This window comes from Monodelphis domestica, chromosome 2, assembly GCF_027887165.1.
Source record: "Monodelphis domestica isolate mMonDom1 chromosome 2, mMonDom1.pri, whole genome shotgun sequence".
Taxonomy (NCBI): Eukaryota; Metazoa; Chordata; class Mammalia; order Didelphimorphia; family Didelphidae; genus Monodelphis; species Monodelphis domestica.
In genome coordinates, this window is record NC_077228.1 from 319255811 (window position 1) to 319276452 (window position 20642).

Sequence of the window (20642 nt, forward strand, 5' to 3'; positions counted from 1 at the left end):
GATTGGCAAATAACTGAAGAAAGAAGAAGAAATTCAAAGGGAGAGGGGGAGATCTTAAAAACAAAATACTGAGAACCAATAGAATAAGAGCTCTTGTTGAGAAACAAACTAGTCTGGAGGAAGGACAAAAGGGCATTTTCATAGAGCTTCCTCCTAATTGGTTTTCATTTTGTGTTAACTTTTGTATTAACTTAATAAATATAGATTTGACTGATGATTTACCGACTTGGGTAATTGGGCCAAAGGACCATAAAAAAGCCTTTAAAATCCAAAGCTACCAATTTGCCAAAGTGATGAGAAATCTGACTCAGAGGAAGACCAACCAGTTCAAGGTTAATATTCTTTTCTTCCCAGTTCATTCATCTGTTCACTTGATAAATATTTGTTAAGCACCTACTGTGTGCAAAGCACTCAGCTAGAATCAAAGGATGCAAAAACTAAATGAAATAATCCTTGCCTTCAGGAAACTTCCAGTTCTACTGAGGGGAAATGCAAGGGCTTGGTTTTAAATATGTTGTATTCAGCTGAAATATGTACTGATCGGTTAATGAACTAATGAGATGAAAAGCTAGCAAGTAGAAAATAAGCAGATCTAAATAGTGCTAGAGTTATGCTGTACTGAAAATAGTCTGACATCATCCAATGCAATGAATGCACAGGAAGTATGGGGCTTCATAATGTTAATTTGTTAATTTATATATCCAAGGGTGATTCATAAATGTAATTTGCTAAATCCCCTTACTCTTTCTTCAAGCTCCACATCATCAAAATTCCGACAACCTCTTTATCCAGCATCATCTATTTAATACTTGGTAGGGGCCCTAGTATTATGATTGAATGTCTCATTTTCATTTTTAATTCTTCCATTGGATAAACAGCACATAGAATAAGAGCTTGGATTTGGACAGGGCATTAATTGTGGCTAGAAAAGATTCTCGCACCTCCAACAGCACTTCCCTGATTAAGTAAAGCAATTGAATTATAGATTAAAATAGCCAGTGTGCTTCCGTAAGCAGAGAAGAAAATCTAATATTCATAGTCTTTACCTTCTGTCCTTCACTCAAAGTTAACTCAGGAAAATAATGGGAGTATTTGCAACTCTGTCCAAAAGATCAATACTATCTACTTCAATGCATCAAGGGTTGGTAATTTCATTGGTATGGGTACTCCCTGCACCAAGGCGAAGAGTGACCCCCTTAATGACTTAGTGGATGTCATTTATAGAGGCACTCAGGCAGAAAAATTCATCACTCTGCACATAACCTGTTGATAGAATTCTCTGGATTTAGCCAGGTTGGTTGCTGGACAAAAAATTGACAGTCCATCTTTGGAACACATTCAATTGACTTTCTGGCTTGGTTGGACCTGCCAGGCCTTGAGTTTTGCTGATTCAGCCTCCAAGAACCATAGCCATCTCCGCAGTATGATAAAACATTGGTGAAGGATATCTAGTAGTTTTACATTCTAGGGAAATAAGAATTTTTTTCAATGGCAAGAGGAGAAAGTTTTTGTTTTGCTTGTATCACCTATTTCTTTGAATGCAATATTAAAGAGCATGAAATATGAGCAGATAACAAGAAGACAAACCTACAATTCAGTACAGATGCTGAAGCTGGTAATTCCTCTCAGAACTGAGACTGCTCACGTGCTCCAACAGTAATTGAAAAGAAAAGCTAAATTCTCTCCTCCCCCCACCCCTTAATACGTGTACATTGTTACCCCAAACAGCTGCAGACAGTTAAAAATTCCTAAGGTTGCTATTTTGCAAATTCTATAATCTCAGCTTCTTCTGATCATGGCAAATTTTGGTCCCTGTCCCATCTAGCAGGGAGGTTTTTAAAGATTTGAATAATACAACAAAATTTATAGGTATGACTTGGGGTCTGCCCTAGGCAACACAGATTAGCCTTGGAAGCTTCAAGGGTTATTTCCAAGTGTTTTCAAGAACTGATAATCACTGCTAAAATATACAATCTTTTTGGTGGTGGAGTTCTGAAATTCCATACATTTTATTTATTTTTATTTAATTTTTACTTCAATTAATGAAAATCTCTTTTCTCCTAATAATTCATATATTTCCTTTGGTCCTCTAACCCCATAACAACCTTGTTGCAGGTACTCATTCCTCCATGACTGTTCTAGCTGGTTGAGCTCCCTGCCTCAACTTACCCCATTGTGGTAGAGGCATCGGGGATACCAGTTAAAGTAGAAATGTTCATCTGTGTTACTATTTCTGGTTGCTACAGTGACTGGATGCTCTGGCTTGAGACTAGAGAACTGTTGCTGGTATGGGGACACACCTGATGATGCTTAGTTACAATGGAGGTAGAGGTACTACTGAGATAGGGAGAAATGGAGACACAGGGGATACTGCTAAAGGGGAATGCTCTGGGGTTTGCCTACTGATCCCTACTGATGACTAGTAGATCAATATTTCTCCTAATCTCCTCCTACCCTCTCCTCCCTGTCTCCCTCACCTCCCAGTTCTTCTTGAAGCCTTTGGCTTCTTCCCTCCCCCCTGTGTGAACTATAAAGACACTCTGTTCTTTTCCTTTTCAAGTCAGGGGGTTTATTGGGAAACAGGATAGGAAACTGAGGTAAGAGGGATGAGGGTGTCCCTAATCTAAAATGAAGATTATGAGGGCTTGGGAAGTCACAACTGTGACAGAGGGACAGTCAGAGATGGAGGACAGCAGTTAAAATCTTCTTTCTTCTTCACAAAGTCATCAAGGTCTCTCAGCCTATTTTCAGAACCAACCCCCCCAGGGTCCTTCAGCCTAACTAACAGAACTAACAAATTAGTTCAGGGTCTCTCTCCTTCAGCCAGCCACCAAGAAAAGTCTCTCCTTCAGCCTGAATTTCCTCCAACTGTTGGTCAGTCAAATCTCAGAGAGAGCAGAGGTTTCTCCCTTGGTCAGAGAGCCCCCAAAACCAAGCCAGCCCCACAAGGGTCCTCCGCCAGCCTCAACTGCCAACTCTTGGGAACATTCCATTTGGAACCTTCTTCTTGATTGACAGCCAGGTCCCCAGCCTTGGTTCTTGCATCTTGGCTTGTCCTGCAAAATCTCTCTCTCTTCAAGTCTCTACTATACCATTCCACTCCAAACTCCACTCAGATGACAAAGTGATCTTCTTAAAGTACAAGTCTTATTATGCCACTCTCCTATTCAGTAAATGTCAGTAGCTCTCTGTTCCCTCCAGAATCAAATATAAAATTTTGTTTGTTTTTTAAAGCTCTTCATAAACTGTCCGGTTTCTACCTTTTAAGTCTTACTTCTCTTAATATATGGTTTGATTCAGTGACATTGGCCTTGTTCCTCAAATATGATACTCCATCCTCCAACTCAAGGCATTTTCCCCGCTAAAACCCTTAACTTCCATTTTAGAATCAATACTGTATATTGGTTTTCTTGGCAGAAGAATAGTAAGGGTTATGAAATAGTAGTTAAGTGACTTGCTCAAGGTCACACAGCTAGAAAGTGTCTGAGATCATATTTGAACCCAGGATCTCCTGTATCTGGCACTGAATCAATCCACTGAGCCACTTAATTTCCCCTTAACTTGATAAAATTTCACTTGTTTTCCCCATGTCTCTCTCTCTCCTCATTAATGCCTTCCCGCTGGGTAGTTCAGTGTATTGAGAGCCAGGCCTAGAGACAGGAGGTCCTAGGTTCAAATCTGGCCTCAGACACTTCCCAGCTGTGTGACCCTGGGCAAGTCACTTAACCCCCATTGCCTAGCCCTTACCACTCTTCTGGTGGAAGGTGGAAGGTAAGGGTTTAAAAAAAGAATTACTTGGCAAAGTGAAATAAGAAGAACCAGGAGAACATTGTGCACAGTGACAGCAACATTGTTCAAAAACAAAGTCGAATGATCATCTATGATAGGCTTAGCTACTCTCAGCTACACAATGATCAAGGACAATTCTGAGGGACCCATAACAGAGAATTCTATTCATCAGTGGAGAAAGAACTGTTGGGGTCAGAATGCAGATGAGAGCATACAATTTTTCACTTTAATTTATTTGGGGCTTTGGTTGTATATGAGTATCCTCTTAAAGAAATGAATGATATAGAAATATGTTTTGCATGAAGAAAAGAAGAAGGGGAAGGAGGAGAACGAGAAGAAGGAGAAGGAGAAGGAGAAGGAGAAGGAGAAGGAGAAGGAGGAGAGGAATCACCTGCCATACTTCCTTAATCTTAAAGCCACCTGCCCACTTTATCCTGAATATGTGTCATTGGTATAAGATTGTTTGCTTGTGTGAGCTCCTTGAGAACAGGAACTAATTTTTTAAACCTTTTTTTTTTTAAATCCACAGTGCTTAGCAAGGTGCCTGGAAAATAGTAAACATATAATTTAAAACTATATGCCTGACTGTCTAAAGATGGGTAACAGACTTGAACATCAGACTTCTAGAATCCTGGTGGGTCATTGTGTTGAGGAGAGTTTTCAGGTCTTTCAAAGTTGTTTTTCTCTGAATCTTCTCATTTAACTATGCATCAATTCACAAAAATATTTTCATATTTTCTTGGAATCAATCCTTTTCATCATGTTATGATTAAAAAATCTGAAAATTGTATATTAATTTAGAATTATTTATTAGTAAAAGTTAGTGATAGAGAAAGATCACTAAGCCACCCTACCAAAAAACAAAACAAAACAAAACAACCATCTGCTTCAATGCTTCCCCAGCTCCAGCTCCTAGTGGAGGCAGAGCATTAAGTGCTCCAGAGAAGGGAGTAAGTCTTGTTCAGCCAGAGAGTGAAAAGAGAGCAGATACTGATCCATTCCCTTTTTCATAAGACCACTGAGGCTAAGAGATAGAGGGGAAGATCAATGGAATGGACTTGGGGTAAAAGTTCTCAGCAAGATAGTGTACAATGGGCCCAGGGATCCCAACTTTTGGGGCAAAAATCCACTATTTGACAAAACTGCTGGAAAAATTAATACCCATCAGAGGGTGAGGGGTTTTCAAATGAAATAAGGGAGTACATTTTATACTAAATTCACACAATAATTTCCTATAGCAAGTGTATTCCATGAGCCTTATTTTACTCAGCTATTCCCAGTTGATGGACATGTTTTTAATGGAGAGGCAGCATCTCTTTAGTGCTTTATAATCCATTTTGTCACTTATTTACCTTTTTTATAGCGGCAAAAAATAATGTATACACAATCAAGAAGGTTGCTTATATGAGTGGCTTCTGTTTGTTTAATTGCAAGAGCCCTAGCTACTATCCAAAAGTGAAATGGGCTGCCCCTGGTGGTAAAGTCAAGTCATGTATATTGTAGAGCAGGGGGTCTTAACCTGGGTTCATGGAACCTCCAAGGATTCTGGGGAGAGGGAGGAGGGTCAGTCTATAAATTAGGTTGGGGAAAAAATGGCATCTTTATTTTTACTAACCTCTCACTGAAATTTAGAATTTCTTTCAATTATTTACATGCATTAGTTAGTAACATTTAGTAAGTGCTTTGTCTGTGCCAGGCACTGTGCAGTTCTGTGCACTAAGAATAAAAAGAAAGGCAAAAATCTAGTTCTTTCTCTTGTAGGGTTCATAATCTGATGGGCAAGACAATATGTAAGCATATGAGCTATGTACTGTATAAGTAGAAAAGAATCAGCAAAGGGGAAGCACTGGGATAAAGACAGATTGAGAAAGCTTTCCTAAAGAAGCTAAAATTGAAGCTGGGATTTCAAAGAACCTTATCATGCTCATCATTATCATCGTTTATTGTTATTGTTCTCATTCTTGTTCTAGTTGTTGGAAAGGGACTCTCATTATTCTTATTATTCTTAATTAATAATTCTTAATTATTCTGAGGAATAACATAGGCTTTAGAGGGTCCACGATACACACACACAAAGGTTAAGAACCCCTCAGGTAGAGGATACTCTTGTTGAGATAAGGGCTTAACTGGATGGCTTTTGAAGACCCTTCAGTTCCGAGATTTTGAAATTTTTTGCTTCTCTGTTAACTGAGAAGGATAAAAGGTGTGATTTCCTTACTCTGTCTTTTATTCCCATTCCCAGAAGTATTTGAACTGAAAAGATTTCATTCCCAATGGAAGAGTAGAATGACAAGATATTTAAGTGAAGAAGGTCTAGCCAGGGCCTCTCCAATTATAATAAAGAGATGGTTGACTTATTCTCCCTTCCTCTATGACCCACCCTTTTAATGGCATACAAGTTCTATGTTATCTCCAATAAAAAGAAGTTAGACAAGCAACTAGATAAATTATAAAGCATCTCCTTCTACATCATGTTAAGGAAAATGCTGCCTCTCCATTGCAAACATGTTGCCCAAAGCTAAATTCCATTCCTCCTAATCTCTCAAAACTCAATATGGGCCAATTTATCAGATTCATGGATAATATGATAATTACTGAAAAAGTTGTATTTTCCAAATCAGATAAATCTTTAAGTAATTTTTTTGCCCAATAAAACTCGACATATGCAAATATAGCCTTGAAAACATAAAATAAATGCTTCCTAAACCTATCAGAAGGTTACTTATTCAATAACAACACTGTTGGAGCTCTATCTAGGTTAAATAATAATAAATAATAGTAACACATTTTGAAATCATTAATTTTCCATGCCGAAGTTTATCATGAAAAATGATTATACATCTTATTACCCAGGCTGATAAAAATGTCACTTTTATAAAGCATTACATATTATATCATGAAGATTAAGAACTGAAAAGACTTAAGGCCATATAACCTTTTCTTCTCTCAAGTCAGGGTGAATAGCCTACACAGAATACTGCTCTCTTACTATGTAGTAGAGGTCTAGAGTTCATCAAGTGAATCTGCCATTCTTAAAGCTTTCATGACCAGATATCCAAGTGTGTCCCTTCTATTCTCTTCTAATAAGCCTATCTTCATTGTTACTAGCTTTTCTCTTATATGAAATGCTGTTTGTCCTTTATTTTATATATATATATGAATATAATATATTCCAATGAGATAATATTTATAAAGTATTTAACAGTGTTTGCACATGGCAGGCACTATATAAATACTTTATGCCTTCTCTCCACTCCTTTACCCCCATACCTTCTATGTATGTCATCATTTACACATTGTCTTCTAGTCCCTTAGAATGTAAGCTCCTCGGGGAAAGAGATTGGTTTTAATAGAATGGTTGACATATACTCAACAAATGTTTATTGACTGACTGACTGTATAGGGGAAAGAAAACACTAGTATTTGGGGGCACTGGAAAAATCTGCTATAGAAATTGATACTTGAACTCTCTTGAAAAACATTAGATATTCTAAAAGATGAAGACAAAAGAAAACATTCCAGGCATTAGTGAGTAGGCAGATACTAAAGGGGAAGAAAAAGGTAAATTCTAGGCAACTAGGTAATATAATTGATAGAGTGTTAGGCTTAGAGTCAAGACTCGAGTTCAAATCTATCCTTGGATATTTACTGAATTACCCTGAGCAAGTAATTTAAACTCTGCCTTGGTTTCTTTAACTGTTAAATGAGATAATAATAACACCTTCCTCCCAGAATTCTTCTGAGGCACAATGAGGTAATATTTGAAAAGTAGTTAGCACACTACTTGGTATATAGTAAGTACTACAAAAATGGTAGCTTTTAGTACATTAACTTTTACCCTTTTCTCCTTTCTACCTGCAAATTTCTTCATCATAGCAGAAGGTATAGAAAAAATGTCTGGGATAGGTAGCAATAGTTGTAGAAATATCAGTATCAGGTTAGTGATAATCCAACATTCAGGTAGGTCCTAGTGCTTTTCTTTCAAAGTACCTTGAATCTTCTTTGAATATACTTAAGTTCACACACATTGTTTCCCCAGATAAAATGTCAGTTACTTGAGACCTGTCTATTGATGTCTATGCTTCTTTCTTAGCACCCAGCATAATTCTTGGCATGTGTTAGTCACTTAATAATGATTTATTGATGAATTTTGAAGAAAGATTATTCAACATATATGAAACTCCTAATTATCATTTCTACCTTAGCTAGTTGATTCTCTATACTTTTGGTTTTGGGAAGGTGTTACATAAAGAAGTATCACAGAACTATTCTCCAAGCTTCAATTTCCTCATCTGTAAAATTAGGGATTTGGACTTGATGACCTCTTAGAGGCTTTGCATCTTTGATTCCATGAAAAGAAAGAAATAATTATGCCTTTGAAATTTGAAAATTTAGGAAACATTTGGACTCATCACATTATTCAATAAAATAGTAAATGCAACTTCATATGGTAGCCTGGTATTAATGTAGATTTAGAAGTGTGAAAAAATATAGAAACTAGCTATAATGCACTAGAGTAGCATGTGCAGGAGACTCCGAAAAGAGGGTGGAAAAAGATATCACTGGCCACTAGAAAGTGAACTAAGGGACAGAATATCCTTTCAGTAACTGGAAACTCCCTATAAATGGCTCACGAGGCTTAAAATTTACATTTCTCTTTTAAACTGTGATCAAAATTCAAAATAATTATTTTAAGTAACATTTGGTATTTGATACTACTCCACCCCATCCTTAACATTTTCCCCCCAGGGCTTCCACAAAACTGACCTCTCAAGTTTCAGATCTCTGTGGATATTTCTTTTCTTTCTCTTTTCCTGACTATTCCTTATATTTCAGCACTTTAAATGTGAATATATTCTAAAATGTCTGTCTTTGGCTCTTTTTTCATCTCTCTATGTTCTCCCTTGGTGAGAATATGTACCATCATAAATTCCATTATCAAGTCTATGAAAATGCCTTTAATGTCTATAATCTTGGGGGCAGCTGGGTGGCTCAGTGGATTGAGAGCCAGGCCTAGAGATCGGAGGTCCTGGATTCAAATGTGGCCTCAGACACTTCCTAGCTGTGTGATCCTGGGCAAGTCACTTAACTCTCATTGCCTAGCCCTTACCATTCTTCTGTCTTGTAATCACTACTCAGAATTGATTCCACGACAGAAGGTAAAAAATAAAAAATAAACTAAAGTCTATAATCTTCAACCTCATTTTCTCTACAAAGCTCTATTTCTATCTTTCTAATTGCCTGATATATAAATACACCCAGACACCTAGTGGATATCTCCAACTTGTTTGTACAAAACTGAAATCATATTCCCCTCCCAAATCTGCCACTATGCCTGATTTTTTTCTTTCTGTTGAGATACCATCAGCCATAATCTCAGTTATCATCGATTTCTGTTATTCTGTCTTTATATACAATCAGTTGCTAGGTCCCATCAATTCTATCTATGAAACCCTTTTTGCATGTCTCATCTGTTCATTCCAGCCACCACAACTCTAATATTTATGGCTTCATATGTTCTCATGTAGTAATGTAAAAGCCCCCTAACTAGACTTCTCTCCTTTATAACCTACCTCCAAATCCATCCTTGTCACTGTCTGAATAATTCTTGATTGAATTGCTTTAAATATGTCACTCATCTACTAAAATTTTTAGCATCTTACTTTTTGACCACAGAATAAAACACAAATCCCTAAAGCTGGCATTCAATAAACTTCATAATGTGAAAACACATTATTTTTCCAGTCTTACCTCATACTGCTCTCTTTTTCAGAATCACAGAATCTCAGAAGTGGAAGGAAATTCAACAGTCATCTATTCAAATTATGACAGAACACAAAATTCCTTTAAAATATCCCTGAAAAGTTCTATTTGAAGACTGCCAATGGAGAAACAGCCCATTCAACTTTTGATCAGCTTTAACTCTTTTGAAAGGGGTTCTTGCATTAAGCCTTAAATAGATTTTCTTCAATAACCAATCACTTTTCCTATTTCTACCCTGTAGGGTCAAGTAGTGTGATTCCTCATTTACATGACAACCCTTGAAATACTTGAAATCAGTTGTCACATCTCCCTTAAATCTTCTATTCTGCAGGATGAAAAGCAGTGTTTTTTTTTTCTTTTTTAAATGTTTTATCTTTATTTTAATAAATTTTCACGTAAGTTTTCCAATATTATATGATTCATGTTGTCTCCCTCCCTTCTTACTTCCCCACTGCCAGAGTTGACAAGCAAGTCAATCTGGGTTATATGTGTATTACCATATAAAACATATTTCCACATTATTTATTTTTGTAAATGAATAACCTTGTAAACCCAAACTCCAAAATATATACCCAAATAAACAAGTAATAAATCATATGTTTTCAGCTACATTCCTTTTCCCATAGTACTTTCTCTGGAGGAGGATAGGATTCTTTTTCATAAGTAGCTCAGAATTGTCCTGGATCATTGTATTGCTGTTAATAGCAAAGTCTATCAGATATGATCATTCCACAATGTTTCAGATAGTGGATATAATGTTCTCCTGGGCTCTGAAAAAGCAATGTGCTTTTTTTTTTCCTATCCAGTCCTTCTTGGTCTTTAATCCCTCTCACTTGAATATTCCCCTCTCAGTATATTCAAACTTGATAAAATATTTCCTAAATGTGCCTGTTACTTGACATCTTCCTCCAGATATTGTACAACCAGGGCACAATACATCAGGAACATGGTCTCCCTTATTCTGAATATTATGCCTTTCTTAATTCAGCTGTTACTTATATTTAGGGTTTCTATCATTAATAATATTCTCAATTTATAAAAGTCATTTTAATGGATTTTTTTTTAGTGAACTAGAAATCTCTTCAAAAGTTAATTCTCCTAATTATATATCTTTCCCACTCTGTTTAAAGTAAAATTGTTCATTCAAAGAAGTTCTTACCAGACTCTTACCTTCATTTATGAAAAAGATATGAAAGCATTCACTATGTTCAAAGAATAAATTATTATAGAATAAAAAAAGAGTCTTATAGTTTTGGGCAGAGAAATGCAGGTAATATTTGTAACCACTGCATCCCTGTTATATTTATTTTTTAGTAACATCCTGTTTCAATAACGGATTTGTTTTAAGGAGGATGACATAATGTTGGCTGAGCTTTATGTGTTTCCTTCTCTATTTTAAGAGTTTTATTTTAGATTAACCTCAAGTTAAGAAATTTCTTAACATATATGAAGAAGCTGGTTTCTCTATCTAACTTTACATTTCTATCTATCCTACCTTAACATCTTGCTTCTTTGTAGTAGAAGCAAAATTCAGAAATATTTAGATAGCACCAAAATAGGTAATAATATAGAGTCTGTGGGTAAACAAAGACTGGGTGGGGGGCAGATTTGGAAGGATGTATCTCTTTCTCTGAACTGCCCTCATTGTGGGTCTTCTTTCTCCTAGATATCTATGAAATTGATGTTCCCCCCACCTTTTTCAGACCTAGCTCAATTACATCTTTATTACTAAGAAGTAAGCTGGGATATTCCCCATGCTCCAAAATCTCAAATCCATCCCTTCTCAACTCATTTGATAATTTGTAAGTGATCCTTGGGGATAATCAAGTTTTCTAAGCTATCTAAGCATGATTTGTGCCATATCACTGCATTATAAAGGACTACATCTAAAGTCTATGATACTGATTGATTGGGCATCATATAACTTTCTTTAAGTAAGGTGGATTGGGTAAATCAGTCACCTCACCCTTATACTTCTTTCTCCAGAACTTGGCAGTGTGCTTTGCATATAGCAGATATTTATTTGATATTGAATGGAATTTTTAGAATTTATTTTAAAACAATGTTTTCCAGGCCTAATTTTATACTTTTAAATTGAACATGTAAAGAGTGCTAGTGACCGGTACTAACTACTTTTTAAGGAAGGATTTGTCTATCTAGTTACAAAGTTGGCTGGCTATGAAGGGGTGAATTATTTATCTGTGGCAACCTAAGAAACAAAAATTTAAACGACCTTCAGTTTTATGCAACTTTTTTCATCTTTAGTCAGTGACAAAGTGAGTGAAAAAAAGACAAAGGATGCTGAGAAGCACACATTTTTTGACCCTGTCTAAACCATAAACATAAGTTTGGTGCCTCTAAATGTGAAATCCTTTCCCAGTAACCAACAAATTGACATACTGCTAGAGGAATTGATCTATATTCATCTTAATAATAGTTTTATGAATAAAATAAAGAGATAACAAGTAGTTGCAGAAAATGGATGACACATAGATTTTCTTTGGAAAGACAAAGAAGTTGGCAGGTCTGGTTTAAGCATAGATTAAAAAGCAAATAGAAATATTTTACCAGGTGTCTGTTCAACTTGTCAGTATTTCAATGCTTACAACTGATAGAGACTGACAAGAAGATTTTTTTAATAATAAATATGACTCTTCTTACAATTTATGACTAGTGGAGATATGAACTGGTCCAACCATTCAGCAAAGCAGTTTGGAATCATACCACAGAAGTCACTAAATTTTGAATATTTTTTAATCCAGCATTATGCTTTTGGGCGCACACACAAACACACACAACACACACACATATCCACCCCAAAGAAGACAATTTGTGGCACTGGAGGAAAAAAAAAAGCTTTCCATGTCTGTTGAAGTGACACATTATAAATGCAAAGAGAAGATAAAGTATTAATGAAATATATTTTCTCAATGAATATTGCATGGTTAGTTCTCAAGATTCTGCTTGCTATAGTATATTCCATTTCTCCTAATTTTATTTATTTGTTTATTATAACATATATAACTCTTTTTCTAACTGCTCTAGTGTTGTAGCATTCATTTTAATAAGTGTAATGACATCTGTTCTCTTTTTTTTTTAAAAAGGCCAAAGACAAAAGAAGGCCTAAGACAATGGAAAAGGATTAACCTGCACAAAAACATTTAGTAGTACTTTTTCCTGCCCCAAAAAATGTAAATGAAATGCATGTTCATCAGTTGGGGAGGGGTTGAACTAAGTATGGCATATGAGAGCAATAGGTTATTCCTACACCTTAAGAAATGATGCATATAAAAGCTTCAGGAAAACATGGAAGAATAGATTGAAGCAGTGAACAGAAGAACAATTTATAAAACAATAAAAAATATATATTATAAAGGAAGCCAACTTTGAAAGACTTCAAAATTCTGATCATATAGTGTCCATTCATGACTTCAGAATACTAATAATGAACCATACAACTTAGTCAAGAGGTCCTGGTCTATGGGTGCAGAAAGTTATGGCCAATGTGTTGATTTGTTCTGTTTATACCTATGAGTTATAAGAAGAACTTTGGGGACAGGTTGGAGAAGGAGTTAGTAACTCATTAGAGTGCTAGAGGAAAAAAAAAAGAAAATATCATTGCAATACCAAAAAAGTACAGAAATTTAAGGAGACCATAATAGGACTGAGATTTATCATTTTCCCCATACAATATGGGTTAGGTGCAAGGCTCCCATTCTCTTCCACATTATAGTTTAGACCCACATCTTCCCTCCTATGACAGGGATTCGTTTTCTCTAAAATGAGGCAAAGATGTCTGTAGGAGCTGCCTGACATTTGTTCTTTGATTCGGCTTCTTGGTCACATAAGGGTATAAAAAAGTTCCAAAGCAAAAGGGGTACACTTTTGCACTATATTCTGCTCTGATGATCTGTTTCCTTAAGGAACTGAGGGAGACTTTCCCAACCAAAGATGAAGCTAAATATTTCTATATTTCATTATCATATGCTATGACACTTATTGCACATCCTTGCTATATTAGAGCTGGGTAAGCCTTCTTAACAGTTTAATGATTTACAAGTGCTTCATGTTATCCCAAAATTGAACCTAAACTAAAAGATCACTAGCAATAGTCCTACCTCTAAGAGTGACAGGGACACCATGGCAGTTTTGTTATTTTGTGTTAAATCAACTTACTCTTTAATATTCATTTACATCTTTGCAAAAGTGAGCATAGAGAGAGATGGCAAAAACTATGCTTAAAATATGGCTGAATAAAAACAATCTATATGCTTATAGACAACCCAGAAGGCTCATGCCTATAGATCAGATTTTCTTAACTATTTTTGCTTGTTTCATGGACCTCTAGGGCAGGCAGGTAAAGCCTATGAATCTCTTCTCAACATAGTGTTTTTAAAGGCATAAACAAAATATATTACAAAGGGAATAAAAAATATTAAAATATAGTTATCAAGTTATTTTTAAATAAATTCATAGGCCCTGGGTTAAGAACCTCCACTCTAGATTTTTAAAGGAAAAAAGGCTTCTAGTTTTCCTTTGAAAGTCAAATAAAGGAGTTGACAATTGTTTTTTTTATTTATGCAAAGGTAACTAGAAACCCATTTCATGGGACAGTTGTTCATTGAGATACTGGAGGGCTTACAATAAGCATTTGCATTTGAAAAGTTAGACATTGCTAAATCTTGAAAAATAAAAGAATCCACAGGTTTATGGATCATGAAGCTACATGCCTATATATATATATATACCTTTCTTCAAGGGGAAGGAGGCAGAAAGAAACAGCAGAAAATTCACTTACAGTTAAATTGAAAGAAATTACTATGTATCAGTGTAGAAATAATTTCCAAATCAATTTCCTACATACATTCAGGCCATTAGCCCCTAAGTGCAAAAATAAAAAAAAATAGTGTTAAATGAGAATAACTAATAAAAATGAAAAGATATGGCATTTGATTAAAACTAGCTGCAACCTAAAATTTTTAAGTTATTGGCACTGAAAAAAACAATGAGAAATGGATAAAAAAATTATATTGAAAGATACTTATTATTTCCTAGGGAACCTTAAACAATGTAAATTAACTTACTAAAACAAAGAGGTTAAGAGAATCTAAAAACTATCATAGCTAGCAAATACTTATTTCCCTGACAAGAAGAGGACAATGGAAGATTTATGAGCAATGTCACTTCATAAAACAATAAGATGTGGTGATGGAAAAAACAAATTTCAAAAAGTTTAGTGAGGTACCCAATTGAGTCAGATCATCCCATGATAATAAGTTATAAAACTGAAAGAGGGAAAATAAACCAGAAGGAAAATGGAAAAAGATTGGTCAACATTTCTCTAGCAATTATCCTCAATGATTATAGAGCTATCACATTTAGACTCTATATCATTGTCCCTGATGCACTACAGAGGAAATATCACAGAATCACAATTTCAGCATTGACAGGGACCTCACGGTCCTTTTAGTCCAAATAATACCCCAAAAGAAGTAATCTAGCCTTTGCTTGAAGATATCTATAGAGGGAAGAAGACAGGAAGTGAAGAAGGGTATTTGCATAAACAATATTTTATAGGAGAACACATATTTAGTCATATAACTAAAAAAGGAAAAGGATTCCAGGTATCATTGTGCTTATTGTATGGTAATATTTAAAACATTTAATTGTTAAACAAAATGCCATTTTAAAGTGCCCATGTAGCAATGTTGCCTGAATATATCAAAATCATGCAAAATTCCTGGAAAGAGTCAGCAGAAAAGGTTACTCAGCAACATTCTCCAATTATTAAATGAAGTAAAAACTTTTGTGAAAAATGTTTGCCACTGTAATGTAAGAAAATGAAGAAAAGCTCATAGTATAAAAGGATCACAAATTCAGAGGTGTAGCTTCATAAGTTCTACCCTTTCATTTTACAGATAAGGAAACTGAGCCCCCAAAGAATTGAAGTGATTTGCCCAGGGTCAAGTACTCAAAATGGTCTTTTTTATGGGTGATTTTATGTTTATTCCATAAAACCCTGAAATACCAAGGAGTCTCCTAAGTGAATTTGTCAGTCATTCAAGTTCATCCTAATTGTTCATGCAGAAGAAAATAAGTGGGAAAAGAATGCTTATTGTCAAGACTCGGATGTATAGTTTGATAAACATCCAATACAACTGGTCTCTCAGTGAATATATCTTGGGAAAACAGTAAAGAAAGATAATGAACAAGACCCAGAATTGAACAAACAGAAAAGCAGGTTAAACTACAGTTGGGAAAATGTAGTATTTTTAATGACCCCAAGATATCACTGAAAACAAAATGACAATTTTCAAATTTTAAATGGCAATATTCTTCTAAGGATTCCATATGGCTATGAACCATTGAAGACCACACACTCTGAAAAATCAAAATATCAGAACACTTAAAGAAAAGGAATGTAAAAAATGGATAGTGGACATAGACTAAAGTAGTATGTATTATTTATGAAGAATTGTGCTCTAAAAATAGTGTAAAAGATACAAAGAGATATATAACCATAAAAGGATGACTAGTCTAATAGCAAGAGAAAGGAAAAACAGATAGACAGTCTTTGTTACTGTATTAGTGCTTATATAATAAGAGATTTTTTTTTAATCTAGCACTTTGGGTATACTTATGGGGAATTTATGGGAGGACATGGATAAGACTCACACAGGATAAGAAGTCATAGATGGGTTGTGATCTCTACCTTTGAAAGAAGTATCAACATCAAAATCACAGATCTATTAAAATATCAAAGGTCATAAAATGGTATGGCTAAAATAAGGGAGAAATATGTAGAACCTTATTAAGAACAAAATTCTAAATTACTACAATACTAAATAGTAACAATCATAATAAACAATATTAGTCTTGGAAGCAGATTGGTCACACAGAAGGAAAAGCACTGGATCTCAAATCAGGAAGATATGAGTTCAAGTGCTTCCTTAGGCATTTACTATCTGTGTCACCATAAGCCTAGGCAATTAATCTGTCTGCCTCAATCAGTTCACATGTGAAATGGGGCTAATAATGGCACCTCCTTCCTGAACTTGCTCTAATGATAAAATGAGTTGATATTTGTAAAGTTCTTTGCAAATCTTAAAGTTCCATATTATATATGCTAATATTATTATGAAGAAAACATTAGGAAATACTTTGCTCCTCTCAGGAGAGATTTGAGGATTTTGGATGTAGACACACTGGCAGACACAGTCACTGTATTTGCTTGTCTTTGTTTAAATGTATTTCTTTCCCTTTTTCTTACAGTGAAGGACTAGAGAGATAGATTAGAAGAGAGGAGGTTAAGGAGAAATAACTATTTTGCAAAACCATAATAGAACAATAACATTGATATATTAATATATGTTTTCTAAGACACTGAGGTTGAAGTTATAATATCTAACTCATATTCTTCTAATATCCCCTCTTCAAATTCAAGTTCTTAATTTGAAGGAAGTTGCATATCAGTCACATGTGGTCATCAATAATAGGCCATATTGCCTGAATGAGCAGGGAGTAAATCAAGGGACATTTTATTGACATACCAAGTAGCCATAAGCTGATCACTACAATGCAAGCTGAGGGACATCTTACCTTGTGAATTTCTGTTTAGTTTCTCCTACAGGTCTCCATAAAATTCACCACCAGCCCATCCTCCTTGGCAGCTATGCCATCAGATTTTATTGCAAAGAATCAGGACAGTGGATTTTACCTTGTGTTAAATCAATTACAAATACTCTGATCACATTCTTGTTTACCAGAAAGAATCTGTTCCCAGATGGAAATGAAAGCTGGCAACAAAATACAATGTGTTGGTGATACTCATTCATTGTTATTTACCATGAAACAATGCTATTAGTTTTTATTATTTGTAAAGCTGTGATATTAAATACAAAATCTAAATGTGCTTCTTTAGGAATAATTGTAATTTTGAGCCAAAAAATAATCTATTTAAAATTTTAATTCCTCCTTTCCTTATTTTCAAAAATGAACGTGTAACACATTCAATGTATGGTTTCATTATCCCCAGAATTTATCTCAAAAAGATACTCTATACATAGAGCCTCCCTTCTTTACACATTCTGTCAGCAGCCACGTTTTACCTCTACATTTCTCACATCCAATCCCTTCAAAAAGTTGCCACTCTGGTTTAGGCTTTCATTACTTCTACTTGAAATGTAATATTCTGTTGGCTTTATAACTGGTCTCACTGACAGCAAGTTCTGCTCTCTTTAATTCATTTCTTAAATAGCTGCCCAAATTCTTTCCTAATGTACAAATTAGAGTATGTCCCAACTCCTATGCTCAAAAACTGTCAGTGTCTCTCTATTGTCTACTGGAAAAACATCAGCTCATAGGCATAGTATTTGAGGACTGGAACAATGGGATTCCTACTACTCTTTCTAGATTTATTTCATATTATTCCTCTTTACATATTCTACATTCCAGACAAACTAACAAGATATTAGCTGTTCCCCAATCTCTTCCTGTACTTGTTTACCTGTACACATTTGTACAATCATGTATTGTCCCTTTAAAATTCTTTTTTTATGAAGCCATTTCAGAAAGAAATGTGAAATTATGCAAATAAAGCTACTAAAATGTTCATACAGTTTGACCTAAATATTCTATTGTAATTTGCATACCACAAGGAAGTTATTGACAAAAATAAAGACTCCATAAACAGAGATCTTCTTAAAGCAGTACTTTGTATATTAGCAAAGAACTGAAAACAAAGTAAATGTCTAGTTATTGGGAATAAACAAACTGTGGTACATGAATGTATTAGAATATTACTATGTTGCAAGAAATGACAAGTATAATGAATGAAATAATATGGAAAGATTTACATGAACTGATGCTGAATGAAGTAAGAAGAGTCAAGACAACATACACAAAGGTTATAATAAAATAAATGGAAAGAATAAGAATCAACACACACACATACACACACACACACACACACAAAATAAAAACGAATGGTGCACAATTACAAAGAACACAATTGGCTCCAGAGAAAAGATATGAATAGATACCTTCCCTCTATTCCTTTGCAATAGTCAAGGCCCATAAATATGAAATATTACATATTTAATGTCCAGTTTTTCTAACTATTGGTTGGTTTTGCTCATTTTTTACTCTTTTTCCTTTTTAAAAAAATGCTTGTTTTTAAAAATTAGCTCTCTGTGAGGGGAAAGTATAAAAGAGAATCTAGGTAATTTAAAACCAAGATATCATCCAGATTGGCACCCTGAAGGAGAAAGAGGGGAAAGCATCCCTAAATCTAGTCAAATGATTACTATGAACCTTGTCCAACATCCCCTCTAAGATACCGAGTCCATGATCCTTGGGAATTCTCAAGTACCAAGTCTCAAACTAAATTAGGGAGCACGAATCATCAATAGAACATGGCTAGATGGGATACTGAATATAGTGCCAGACCTGGAGTCCTCATTTGAAACATTATTCTTTCTTATTTAGTCCATCCACAATATCAGAAAAAGCTTCAGTAGCAGAGGATATAAAAGAAGGGTGTTAAACGTGACATTAACATCTTCCCTTCCACTCACCAGTCAGTCAAAAACTATTTAATTATAGTCTGGTCCTCAACAATGCTAAGAGTAATAAATAGATAACCTACAAAGTCATATTATCCTTGACAGCTAATTGTTTTTTCCCTTGGTTTGGGTCTGAGATTTCATCACCTTGTAATTTAAAGTTTTGAGAGATGTCTGGGTCACTGAAAAACAGTGGCATGTTGTTAAATGTTTAAGAATTAGCTCTTGGGGTCAGAAGAATGTACACACATTTTTTTAATCCTTACTTCCTGTCTAAGAATCAATACAAATATCAGTTCAAAAGGCAGATAAGGAGTAGGGGCTAGGCAATTAGGGTTTCCCAGGGTCACACAGCTAGGAAGTATCTGAGGCCAAATTTGAATCCATATCCTCCTGACTGTAGGTTTGGCATTCTATCCACTGAGCCTCCTAGCTCTCCCTATATCACATACTTTTAAGTTGAATTTGCTTTATTAATATTTTCTCCATCACATTCTTCAATCTAAGCAATCAACAAAACAATAAACCAAGGCTTGATTTGTAGCATTTGCTGATATTGGAGGTAAAAATGCTCACAATGAGGTTAAGTAACTTTACTGATGGTCACATAGTTAATATATTCCAGAATGAGAATTTGAAGTCTAAGGGTAGATCTCACCCATTATGCTCTAATTAGTCTACTGAGATTTAATACTCTGACTCAAATCTTGGCTCAGCCTGATCCTAGATAACATAAAGACAAGATCTTAGAGCTACAAAGATCTAAAGAACTCCATCAAGGCTAGCTTATTCATTTTAAGAAATAAGAAAGCTGGGGGGAAGCTGGGTAGCTCAGCGGATTGAGAGCCAGGTCTAGAGATGGGAGGTCCTAGGTTCAAACCTGACCTCAGACACTTCCCAGCTGTGTGACCCTGGGCAAGTCACTTGACCCCCATTGCCTAGCCCTTACCACATTTCTGCCTTGGAGCCATTTGGCTCCAAGACAGAAGGTAAGGGTTTAAAAGAAAAGAAATAAGAAAGCTGAAGTTCACTATATGAAAAGACTTGCCTAAGTTTTCTTGGTGAGGGCACTTCTCTGCTATTACTAGAGTTGAATTTCCTAGCTCTTCGATTTCCTTTTATCCTTCATTGTTATGAAATAGTATTTTAGTTAACTAAATATCTCTCCTATCTGTGGGTTACCAATTTATAATCAATTCAAATAAAATCAGATCCATTCATCACTAAAACTACATTTGACATCATCTGAATTTGATGATTCAGAAGACACTTCTTATTGACCAGTGTCTTAGTGTCATAGTTAAGAGAATCAATTATCTTAGCATTGTCCTTTAGAAGAAGAAAGTTCACAAGATTTGACTGGAATCTAGTTTGACTGTGAAATAGCCTAGATGTTTCTTTCTGGAAAATTCCCTGAATTCTGCTTTACTTTTTTTTTTTTGCTTGTACCAAAGTAGAATGCAGAATTTGTAAATATAGTCTTAATTATTTGGGGTGTCTGGGTGTTGGATTCTAGGTAAAAAGGGG

At 35.1% G+C, this 20642-nt stretch overlaps 1 pseudogene; it reads left to right on the forward strand.

Moving 5' to 3' along the window:
• The first annotated feature begins 1555 nt into the window (after positions 1 to 1555).
• The window catches only part of LOC130456942 (uncharacterized), a 96145-nt pseudogene continuing 77058 nt past the window's right edge, over positions 1556 to 20642 (forward strand).